The sequence below is a fragment of the Nannospalax galili genome, unplaced genomic scaffold (genome assembly GCF_000622305.1).
Source record: "Nannospalax galili isolate Female #2095 unplaced genomic scaffold, S.galili_v1.0 scaffold32, whole genome shotgun sequence".
NCBI classification, from domain to species: domain Eukaryota; kingdom Metazoa; phylum Chordata; class Mammalia; order Rodentia; family Spalacidae; genus Nannospalax; species Nannospalax galili.
In genome coordinates, this window is record NW_008335297.1 from 2137357 (window position 1) to 2150150 (window position 12794).

The 12794-nt window shown below is 40.0% G+C and overlaps 1 pseudogene; it reads right to left on the reverse strand.

Moving 5' to 3' along the window:
- Window positions 1-1998: 1998 nt before the first annotated feature.
- The window catches only part of LOC103731606, an 11877-nt pseudogene continuing 1081 nt past the window's right edge, over window positions 1999-12794 (reverse strand).

The window sequence follows — 12794 nt, forward strand, 5'->3', positions numbered from 1 at the left end:
CAGTGGTTTTAGCTAAGCTGAGTCACCTTTCCAGCCATGGGATTTATCTTTGAATAGACCAATTATCTATTTGTGTGTGTGTGTGTGTGTGTGTGTGTGTGTGTGTGTTTGTATGTCAAATCTGATATTTAAATGTCTACTAAATTCTTAACTTTGGTTTTTCTACTTTTTCAGACCAAGAATTTTCATTGGATTTTTTTATTACAATCCAAGGTCTTATATAGCCCATATTAACATTGTCTCTATGCAGCAGAGGATAATCTTGAACTCCTGATTCTCTTGCCTTTATGTCTCAATACTGGGATTTCAGGTATGTACCATCATGCCCAGGTTTTTATTTCCTTGAAAATATGAAAGTTACTTTAAAAATCTCTATTAACCTATTTGATAAGATAGAATCTACTTTTATTTTCCCTTCTTTCTGTCTCTTGATGTATCTAACAACTTTTTATTCAGTGTCAAATGTGGAAACAGTCATAGGAACTCTGGATGAAATTGTCTTGCTCTAGAAAGGACTGTTATTTGTTAGGTTGTTAGGCCAAAGTGGCTGGGTTTCTATATAAGCAAACTGCTGTATCACTCACCGTGGACAGTAAGACAACTCTTAATCTTAGCCAATTAGAATGACCTAAATAAGATAAGCCCTCTACTTTAGCCAATCATGTATTCTTTTTGTCTTGGTTCCATGCTCCCTCTACAAAAAACTCCCCCTGGATGTTTCTTCAGTGGAGCTGTGTGGACTGGCACTGATGAGTCCATCAGCTTCCCTCTGGTCAAATAAAGCCTTTGAAATTTTAATGTGCCTAAGCCTGCCTTATAACAAACATACTTCTGATTTGGGAAGGTAGTTAAAGTCAAGGGAGAGTCCCAGTGTCCAATATGAGATTGATTGGAATGGAAACTGGGTTTATTATGTAAGCAATGGATGATATTTAGGCTTCCCTGAGCCAAAGGTGGAAGGCTTCAGAATTCTAATGAGAATCTTGGGCTATTTATCAGAGTCCCTTATTTTTGGGCTGGTTAGGAACACCTATTTTTGACTCCACCATTTTGAGACTATTGTTCAGTTTCTTCAGATTTTAGTTTCTGCTTTTTTGTTTGATTTCTGAGTCTCTCGGCTGCTAGATACAAATTTGTAAATGCCTTGAGAAATGCAGAAACCACATGTAAGCTTGCTCACCTCTGGAGTGTGATCTCTCCAGCTGGGCTACTTCCATAGCCGTTAGTGCTGTTTTTACCCAGGGCTCTGAGACTTCCAAAGGAGCAACCCTGCTCTTCTCCTGTTAGTGTATCATGGGAGGGCATGCCCTCCCGTTTAGCCCTTTAGCATCATCTTCTGCTCAGATCTGTACTTTTCAGTAGCTTTCAAATTGACAGATGCCACAAGTGGAGACTTAGTGCATACTCGGGAGTTTTCTTTACATTCTGGCTGCCACCAGCTTTCCAGTGACTCCAAACATGATTTTTAGACCGTTCCCATTCCAGACTTCCTGTCTATTCTATCTGGGGCTGTTGGTCTGTTAATAAGTGAAACCAGTACTTTCTCCTGAGAGAAATTCGGTAGGAAATACAGAAATAGATCAGTGAAAATTTCCACAACAAATTCTGAGGTCTCTACTCCTGAAATTTACCATTATCATTGTTGAAGTGCAGGGGCTCGAACTTGGGGTCTTGTACGTGTTAAGCAAATGCTTTACCAACTGAGCTATGACACTAACCCAGCTGCTAAGATTGTGTTTGTGTGTGTGATGTATGTATATGGTTGGGCACATGTGTGCGAATGTGTGTGGAGGCTGGAGGCCAGTGTTGGATGTCTTCCCCGGTTGCTTTCCACCTTATTTTATTTTTTGCTATTTCAAAAAAGCTTTATTTTCAGTTGGTTTAGGAGGAACTTGGGGGCATTACAAAGCTGCCTAGGAGGCTGGAGAGGTTCAGGCGGAGGTCCGAGGGCCAGCTGGTGCAGAGCAGAGGACTGAGCCTCCTGGAAGGCGTGGAGACCTAGCCGTGCTTGAGGGTGAGCTGCTCAAACAAATACTCGCCCAGTGAAGGCTGAGGCTGGCGTGGCTCAGCCAGGCTGTGCAGGTTGGTCAGGCGGTCTCCCATCTTCTTGATGAGCTTCACCTACTCATCCAGGAAGTGGTTCTCCAGGAAGTCACAGAGATGGGGGTCGATGCAGGCAGAACCCAGGGCATGAAGATCCAAGAAGGCCTGATTCAGGTTCTTCTCCAAGGCCAAGGTGGCTTCTATGGCCGCCAGGGTTTTACCCCACTCATACTGAGCTCGTTTCTGCACATCCTGGAAGAGTGCGGGGCAGTTGGGGATGGTTCTGCAACTTGAGGAGCAGCTCTGCGCCCTCGCTCTCCTCGGCCAATTTGTGGAAGAAGTGGCCCACACCCTCCAGGGCCACATCATCTGGGTCAAAATAGTAGCCCAGGGAGAGGTAGGTGTAGGAGGCCTGCAGGTGCAGGCTGACCAGGTGGTTGACAGCAGCCTCCACCTAGGTGGAATAATTACGAAGGATCTGGGAGGTTATGGCTGATGGGCAGTGTGGAGCTAACCGCGACTGGAGATACTGGAAGGCCGTTGGAAGTTAAAAAAAAGAAAAGAAAAAGAGTCCCTGGGTCTGTTCTGTCTAAACACTGTTGAAACAAGACACAGATCCAGAAAACTCGGGTCATGCTGCTCCACCTTAGTTTTTGAGACAGAGTCTCTCACTGAACCTGGAGTTCTCACTGAGCCCTAGGGATCCTCCTGTTTCTGCCATCTCAAGTTCTAGGATTATAGGCATGCATTACCATGCTTAACTTTTTTGGTGGGTTTAAAAAATATTTTATTTATTACTTTTATTTTATATGTATGAGTGTATTGCCTGCATGTGTGTAAGCCCACCTGTGTAGTGCAATGCCCAAGGAGGTCAGAAGAAGAGGTCGTTGGAGTCCCTGGAACTGGAGTTATGGGAGGGTTGTGAGCTGCCATGTGGGTGCTCGGAATCGAACCTGGGTTCTCTGTAAGAGCAGCCAGTGCTTTTAATGGTAGAGCCATCTCTGTAGCCCTCTCCCTCCCCTTTTCAGTTTGTTTCTGTTTTGGTTTTTTTTGTTTTTTTTTTGATGTTGATCTCCCTGTAGCTCCGTTTAGCCTGAAACTCTCCATGTAGACCAAGCTGTGTCAGTCTTACTGCAATCCACCTGCCTCTGCCTCCCTTCTGGGATTAATGGCATGGGGCGCCATGTGTGACACTTCTGTTGTTGTTTTTACAGTGTCTAACTTTTTACGAGAGTGCTGGGGATTGAACTCAGGTCCTTATGCTTGCAACTCAAGCATTTAACCTACTGGGCCATCTCTCTCCCCAGCACTGAGATTGCTTACCATGCTCTAGCTGTGACATTTCCCTTGGGATTGATTGCTCTTCTCTTCCTTTGAAACTGCCACCCACCAAGACCCACTGTATTTCTTATAAAACTCCCTCTTTTACCTAGCCTAGCCTGAATTTCTGTACTTACAAACATCAAAAAAACCTATCAATTGACTACTCAGAATAATAAGAGACCCAACTTGTATTCGAGTAAGAACACAGTTGCGCAATGTTCTGGGGTCAATTGTCCTGGTGTTGATTAGATTTAAAAAAAAAACAACCCTGTCACTAGACTGCTTGGTAACCTTGGAGAAATTATCCTGTAATGTAATGTCTCATCTGTAAAATTTTGTTTGTACAAGATTATATTTGAAATTCCTTAAGCTTAAAATCTGATTTGGAGCTGCTGGGCCCAGTTGTAAATGATCTACAAACTTGCTCTTTGAAGCTATAGTCTTACCAATTAATCTTGCTAGTATTCTGGGGCTGGAGAGATGGCTCAGCAGTTAAGAACACTGACTGTTCTTGCAGAAGACCTGGGTTCGAATCCCAGAACACACATGGCAGCTAACAACTGTAACTTCAGTTACATGGGATCCAACAGCCTCTTCTGTCCTCCGTGGGCATTGCATGATAAGGGTGCACTTACCTACATGCAAGCAATACACACATACACATAAAAATAATAAATATTTAAAAAATCTTTCTGGTACTCCACTTAGACTTTTCTTGGGCAATTAAAAAAAAGTTAGGTTATACTTTCCTTTTGGTGTTTAAGACCATACAGAATAACCGAAGAGTAAAGTCATCAGTATATTTCTTTAAGAGTTCAAGGGATTACACTTCCCAGACATTACGCTTAAGTCTATATAAAAAGTTATTTAGACAATTATTTCTCATTGATGATTTTGTTCCTAATCAGAAAGTGCTGCTCAGATGTAAGACTTCAAATATTGGTCTCCAATACTGTAGTGCCCACCTGTAGCTAAGGGAGACAACCAGCTATTGTTTTAAAATGATGGATAAATCGGTTTTCTCCCCCTATCTAGAAGTCTCTGAGAGGGAACTGACACTGATTCTAACCACTTCAACAGCTATCAAAATACCTGAAAGCAAATCCTGAATCACTGTAGAGTTCAGCCTTGGAAAACAGGAGAAAAATGAGGAAGAATCCAATAAAGGGATGCTTTCGGAAGCCCTTGTCAAGAAATTCCAGTGGACTCTCATGAATATTTGAAAATTGCCCTTTTCTGACTTTTTCTAGTTCCCTGTCTAGCGCTTGTAATGCTAATTACTCTTGCCTTTACTTCTCCTTCACATCACCTGTTCACAATTCAAGAACTTTCCTTTCCCCTTAGAGATAAGAGTTATGCAATTTGGGAGTCTTTTAGATAGACCCACTGAAGGGTTACTCCAATTGCCTCATCCTGCATCCCTGTTGAGCATGGAAGAAGCCAGAGCTGTCTGTGTCCCAATTCCCTATTGGCAAGTTGGGTAACCTCTTCAGAGGATGGTGTGATAAGAATAGGAGGTAGGAATAGGTAGTTAGGGTAAAAAGACCCCAAAGAAAAGTAGCCAGTTTCTTGGTAAAACTCATAATGTCCTAAGGCTTCTTAGCAACCTACTCCATTCCAAAGGCCAAAAATGTCAAAAATATTTGGGAGCTTTTATCTAATCCTTAAAAGATTTTAGGGTTACCTCTTCAGAAGGGGGAATGTCAGAGTAGCCAAAAGCCCCATAAAAATAAATCAAAGAAGTAGAAAGAGTACATGAAGTTATCAGAAAAAAGAGATGGGGAGATATGGAAGGAGTTGGAGGGGAGGGATTGGGCATGGATTTGATCAAAACACCTTATATGCATGTATGAAATTCTCAATAAATTACTTATTTAAAAAACAGTTAGGGGCCAGTGAGGTGGTTCAGTGGGTGAGTACCTGCTACTTGAGTTCAAGTCCCAGGACCCACATGGCAGAAGGAGAGAGCTGACTCCTCTGTGCTGGCCTCTGATTTCTACAAGTATGCCTTCAAGCATGCATGCCTTGGCCCCTCCCCTGTACACATGTACATACCAAATACATACATACATAAATACATAAGTAAATAAATAATGTAATTTTTAAATGCTAGGTGTCCAACTCTCTGCCCAATTTCAAGTAAATTATACCTGAACAGGAATACTCCTCACTTGAATAGTGTTGCACCAGAGGTAGAGTTTATTGGAAAGATCATCTGATAGTGAATGTCAGTAGTTCTGCCTGACTTAGATGGCCTATTTTTGTAATCTAAGAACTTTACAAAGATAACAAAAATTTGATTGAGAAGACCTATTTTCATGTTTTAGACTGCATATTCTTTTATGATTAGCTTAAATATATCCATTAAGACATATGTACATATATAAACAGAACCTTTGATTTTTTTTTGTTGTTGTTGTTTTGTTTTCTTTTTTGACAGGGTCTCCCTAGTTCAGGCCCACCTGGAAGTCTCTATGCAGACCAGGCTGTCCTCAGTTCCACGAAGATCCACCTGCCTTTCCCTCCTGAGGGCTGGGATTAAAGGCAAGCACCACCATGCCCAGCAGAATCTTTGATTTTTGTATAGGAGGATGTTAATTTCTAATTATGTCTTTCTCAACAGTGACTGATGCATGCCACTGGCTGTATGGCTATCAAAATCCTAGTTCCCAGAAGTTTATACTTGAATTCAAGACCCCTCTCAAAAGCTTAATTAGATAACATTTGTGAATTATCATCAATAATTTAATCAGTTGATTGAAACCAGTGTATCAGAAAGCTGTGTACCTGACATGTCCTGTTGTTGCCTTTTGGGAAGAGTTGCTTTGACCTTGTGATGCTCAGTTGCATCAGAAATGCTCCCTCCTTCCTTCATCCTGCCATTACCGTAGCAAAACTGCTGCCAACTCTCTTGCCGATTCTACAGGACCTAGCCTCGTTTCCTTGCTCACCCAATGCCACACAGTCCCTGTGCGTCTCCTACAGTCTATTCTCCCTCTGCATCAGACAACATTTTCAAAATAATAACTTGATTGTGTGATCCATTCGCTGAAACCCCTTCAGTATTTCCCGTTGCAAAGTCTGATTCTTGCCCACATCAGTCTTTTTTTCCACCACTGTAGACTGTGACTATCAATATTCTAGTTCCTGATAGTTTGAATTAGAACACAAGACCCCATTATGGCGTACAGTTGGGAATTATTATGATCAATCTAATTTTCAGATTTTCTAAAGTTTATTACATTTCCATTTTGGCCAGTTTTCTCTGAGTTACAGTAGCTTTCTGTGGGGCAGACTCTGTTACATTTTCTGCTTGGAGCATCCTTCCCTTGTCTCTTTGCCCAGAAAACTTTGCCCCAATATTCAGCTCCAAAGTCAACCTATGATTCTTCCAGGAGAGAATTTCCCAGCCCTTTGGTCTGTGTTGGCTCATGTTACAGTCTTTCTTGCCTGGGTATCTCTGTTTCACCACACTTAACGTACATTCCTGTGTTTTGCTGATTTTGCCTGCCTTATTGCAAGGCAAAATCCATGAAAATGGAAATTTCATATCTTCTTACTCATCATTGTTTTAGCTCCTGGAATATAATAAGTGCATAATAAATATTTTCAGGATGAATTATGGAAACTGTAAATTCATCATTTCACTTGTGTGGATGATTTTCAGATTGTTTCATTAAAAATTGCTTTGCATGGGTGTAGAGTGTAGAGTATTTTCTTTTGTTTCAGCACCAGAAATTATCTGTCTCATGAATAATTGTTTTATTTTGTCTATGAATACTAAGAATTAAATAATGGATTGTTTATCTTCTTTCTTTTGTTGTTAAGTAGACTACGGTGAACTTTTGCATTGAATTCTAGCTGTTATCTTCATTTAAAAAAATCCGTTTATTTGGCAAATATTTAGTGAGCTTTTTAGTATAAAAAACACTGTTCCAGAGCAGAAATAGTGTAAGGCCAATGGTAGTGGAGGATACTGTGAAATGGTGTTTTCTGATCATGATAGGGATGTGCCACACCTGAATTCAGAGCGGCTGTAACTGCATGTAAAAATCAAACCTGCCTAAATTCCGGCATGGATGGGGGAGAGACTCCCAAAGTCCTATCTCTGGCCAAGGAACTATTGGAAATATGTCTACTGGGGGTGGGGAGGGCAGAGAGTCAGTTGTCTTTGGATACAGTCCCTGCTGGATGTCCATTTGCTAATGGATGGCTCTACACCTATATAATGGGTTTATAAAAGAGTACATGAAACTAGGGAGTGGTGGTGGAAGTAAGGAAGGAGTTGGAGCAGACAGAGTCTAGGGTAGATTTGATTAAAATACATTATATTCATGTATGAAATTCTCAAACAATGATAAAGAAAGGAAACACTGTCCCAAGATCTGGAGACACCATAGTGAGCAAGCCAGGCAGAGTCTCCTACAGAAGTTTGTGGTCTTTAGGTTTTGTCAACTAAGGAACCATAAATGTGACACAGCTGCAATTTTGAGATATGGTATAGAAATTAAGGCCATGGGGTTATGAGATGGTGGACCCAGAAGATTAGCTCTGGTCTAAGTGATGTCTAGGGGACAGCTAAAGATGGGTAGAGGTTAACCAGGCAAAGGATGAAGGGAAGGGCACCGCAGAGAAAAACACAAGCAAGCATTCTCTAGAAGAAAGGATCATGGGAAAGTAGAAGAGACTAAAATCAGCTTAATGTGGATGACATGGAGCAGGTGAGGAGGACTGTGTGGGAGATGAACTTGGTGGGACAGGCAGGGACCAGACTGCAGGATCTCTTGCAGTTTGTTAAGAAAATTTAAATCTATCCGTACAGTGGAAAATCACGAACCATTTTAAGGAAATGAGTCATTTTTCATTTTCAAAAGAAAAAAAAATAGGTCTAGGGGGCTTGTCTTATAAGCATAGGGACTTGAGGGACCTGAGTTTGCTCCCCAGAACCAGTATTAAAAAGCTGGGCATGGTGGTGCCCACGTGCAATCCCAGTGCTGAGGACAGGGGAATCACGTAGATCACTGGGACTTGCTGGCCAGGCAGGGTAGCTTGCTTGGTGAGTTCTAGGCTAATGAAAGACAATGTCTCAAAAAAAAAAAAAAAAGGTAGAGGGCACCAGAGGAACAGCATCTGAGATTGACTTTGGTCTCTTTACATACAGACACACATACACATGGAATAAAAAAAAAACAAAAAACAAAAACCCACCATTGACTGTCATGTAGAGACATCATATATTTGTTCTAACTGCCTTAATATTTTGATATTTTGTACAGCCTTATCTTTACCTCTGTAATACTGTCTAGAAACAGCCCAACATGGTGATTCTTGTGCAAGTGATTGATCAAAGGGTGCTCTGAAGACATGCGAGAGACAGAGGAAAGGGGTTCAGCAAGGAGGTGTCCCAGTAGGAAGCTTCACCTTGGTCTCTCGGCAGCTCTGGAGGATGCATGGCATGGTTAATCCCACCATGAGGAAAGGGAAACAGCAAGAGTCACTGTCAAGCACTAAGAGCCAACACTCACTGTAGCTGTGGCCACAGATCTTGCTTAAGATCTGGATAGGGCATTCTTTGTGTCAATCACAAGTGCTTTGTTTACCTTCTCTTAAATTCTAAGAATTTTACTTTTTAAAAATTTATTTATTTCAGTAGGAATCAGTATGTGTAGTTAAAAAGAAAACCTAGAAAAATGTATAGCCAGACTGCAACCTTATTCCATAAGAACTACTGTGAAGATCCAAAGCAGTCTCTCCCCGTCTCTCCCCTTCTATAAAACAAACCATAGCATGTTTTTTGGCCTAACAATGTAACTTGGAGAACATTCTATATAGAAACAGAGGGCTGTATCATTGTTTTCAGTGGCTGCTGAAGATTGTGCTGTAAATATGGACTACTATATTGCCCTATGTGTATACATATAAGCTTGCAGTACTTGCAATATGGTAGAAGATGAGTAACTGAAACTGTCATGGAGTCTCCCATGTCCTTTGTAGTTCACTTGGAAAGTCAGTCATAGTACCTTGAATTATCACCTCACAATAGGAGTCATGTTTTTTTTTTTTTCATATATGACCCCGTGAAACCCAATCAGTGCTGGCTATCCAGTCAATTCATCATAGCTGGAGAACTTGGCTGACTCTAGTCATTTCACCTGAATATAGCAGAATTCCCAAGCCACTTTCAGAACAATTTCAGAGCACTTCATCGGTTAGGACTGCATCAAAAGTGCTCCAAAGTTTGGTTCAGATGATATTGATTTAACATAAAGTCTAATAATATTCTATGGCTTTAAAACAAGCTGTCCACAACTAGATTTGAGCTCTCAGACTGCTCAGTGAAGGTATTGAATGAAACAGTCACCACAAACAACACCGAATTTTAAGTTGTCTTTATGTCACATTGATGGGTTATGAATGGAGATGGATCATTGCTTCTTTAAATTTATTTCATTGATACAAATTGTGACATAAGAAACAAAATGGTCTGGGACAACAAAGAGTTTTTGTGTTGTGCAATCAAAGTTAAATTATCAGATTAAAAATCTTATTCTAACTATGATATGGTTTTTAAAAGCCTCCTGGTAGCCACAAAGCAAAAACCTATGATAGATATACTAAAAGTAAAAATCAAGACACACTATTAGGGAAAAATCACTCAACCACAGAGAAAGATAGAGAGGGAAGGAAGGAAGAATGCAAGGAGAAAGGGAAGGAAGGAGAAAATAATTTAAAAATGAAAATTTTAAGTCCTTACCTCTCAAGTAAAGCCAATCCTCCAATCATAAGACACTGGGGATACATAAAATACCCTAATAGCCATCTATTTCCTGCCTGCAAAGACTCACTTCACCTTTGAGGATATGCTGAATGAAAGTCAAGGGATTGAAAAGAGCTTCGTGCAAATAGAAACCCAAAGGAGCAGAAATTGCTACTCTTACATCACACAAAACAGAATTTAATCCAAAACTGTAAAAAGAGACAGAGAATGCCATCACGCAATGCTAAAGGGGTCAGTTTAACCAGACTTAATTACAAATAAACATACAGCCAATACTGGAGCAAGTCTCAGATCTGTAGGGAGACCAGACAACAACACAATAATAGTAGGGCATTTCCACACTTTACTAACACAGATGGACAGATAGCCTATAGGGATAAATCAGAACAAAGAAATAATGTTGGATTTAAACTGCACTCAGGATCAAATGGACCTAACAAAGACATAGAGAACATTCCAGCATTCCGTTCACTAGCTGTAGAAACACATTCTTCTCAACCACACATGGAAAGCTAGATCACAGGGGTGACATGAAACAAGCCTCTCTCTCTCTCTCTGCTGGGGGACATTCTCATGTTACAGTGTGCATGTATGCATGTGAAGGTCATAGGACAACCTTGGTGTCAGTCCTAGCCTTACATCTTGTTTGAGACTGGAGCTCTCGGTTGCTCCCCATTGCTGGGTGTCCTCAACCTTCTAGGAATTCTTGTGTCTCTGTCTCCCATCTCCCTTTCAGAACACTGGGCTCATAGATGTGTGTACTACTGTGTCTGGCTTTTCAATGTGGGTCTGGGGATCTGAACTCAGGTCCTTACTCTTGTGTGGCAAACACTTTTCCCATTGAGCCATTTCCAAGCCTAAGCCTAGCAAATTCAAGAAAACATAAATAATATCAAGTATCTTTTCTAATGACAATGATGCAAAACTAGCAATAAAAGGAAGAACTTCTGAAAATACAAAAATGCAAGGAAATTACACTACCTGTTCTTTAGTAATCAATAGGGCAACAATGAAATTAAAGAGAAATTAAACTTTTCCTTGAGGCGAACAAACACAGAAGCATACATATCAAAGTCTGTGAAATATAGCAATGAAAGTTTATAGCAATAAATGTGTACATCAAAAACAAAGAAAGGTTTTGAATAAAAAACCTACTGCTGCACCTAAAAGAACTAGAGAAACAAGAACTAATCAGTAGAAAAGGGAAGTAATAAGGATTATAGCAGAAATAAACGAAATAAAAGCAGAAACCGACAAGAGTATGAACAAATGGTTTTTTTTTTTTTACAGTTAAAGATTTAGCCAGATTAAGAAAAAAGAAGACTCCAAAATGAGTGGTGAAAAGGATGCATTACAAATTATACTGCAGAAATATTAAGTATTGTAAGACATTATGAAAATCATGACACAGAGTAGACAATTTAGAAGAAATAGATGATTTACTACATGGACACCATGTGTCAAGATCAAATTATGAAGGATAATTAGTAAGGATGTTGCAATAAAAAGTCCCTTAACAAAGAAAGTTCTAGGACATGATGGCTTCACTATTGAATTCCTCCAAGCATTTAAAGAAAACTATTTTCAATGTCTTCCAAAAAATTAAAGAGGAGGGAAAAGTTCCAAACTCATTCTATGAGGCCAGGATTTACCTTGATCCCAAACCAGATGGGATGGGGGCGGGGGGTAGTGAGCGAGGGAGAGAGAATACTAACAAATGGCCTCGAACAACACAGATACAAAACCTTATTAACAAACCAGATTCAGCACCACATTAAAGGATCACTCACCAATGGGGTTTCCCAGGAATGCAAGGATGGTCCAATAAAGACAAATTAGTAAATGCAGTAGAGGAAATGTTGTCAGTTGTCATGATAAATAAATAAGTCAGACACAGAAAGACAAATGAAGCATGTTCTCACTCAGGGACTTTCAAGTTGTTGATTTTATAGAAGTTAAGAGTAGACTTACTTGGGGCTTCAGAGAGTAGAGAGAAGTGAAATATGGAGAAAAGTTGGTCAGGAGGTACTAATTTATATTTAGAAGACATGTTATGATGGTTCTTTGCATCATGGGGTTATTATAGAGAATGACAGTGTGGTGTTTATTAAAAAAACAGAAGAAAAAGAATCTGGATGTTTTTTTTTACCAGGGAAATAATAAATATCTGAGGAAATAGTTATGCTTATCCTGGTTTTGAATATCACACAGTGTATACATGGAACAGGATATCATGTGGCACCTCATGAATAAACATGTTTTTGTATTAATTGAAAAAAAGTAAAGACTCTCCCCTAAATAGAGTGACTCTTGGACAGTATGGATTTTGGTTTTAAAGTTTTTTTTTGATGGAAAGGACCAAAGGAGTCTCAGTTTTGCAGGAGAAAGAGATTTAATTTTGAATGTTAGGAAAAGAATGGAATCGAAATAGAATTATGCAGGTAACTTTATATCATTGTTTGGAGCACAAAGTGGTCAGGAAAAGAAATATAGTTGGTAAGTCAACAGAAAAATCCATGGGAATGGATAAATCCCCAGGAGGAAAGATGTAAACGGATAGCACTCATCACCATCATCATCGTTGTCTTTCTTGCCGTCATCATCATCATCATCATTGTCATCATCATCATTAGGATACACTTTCTTATTC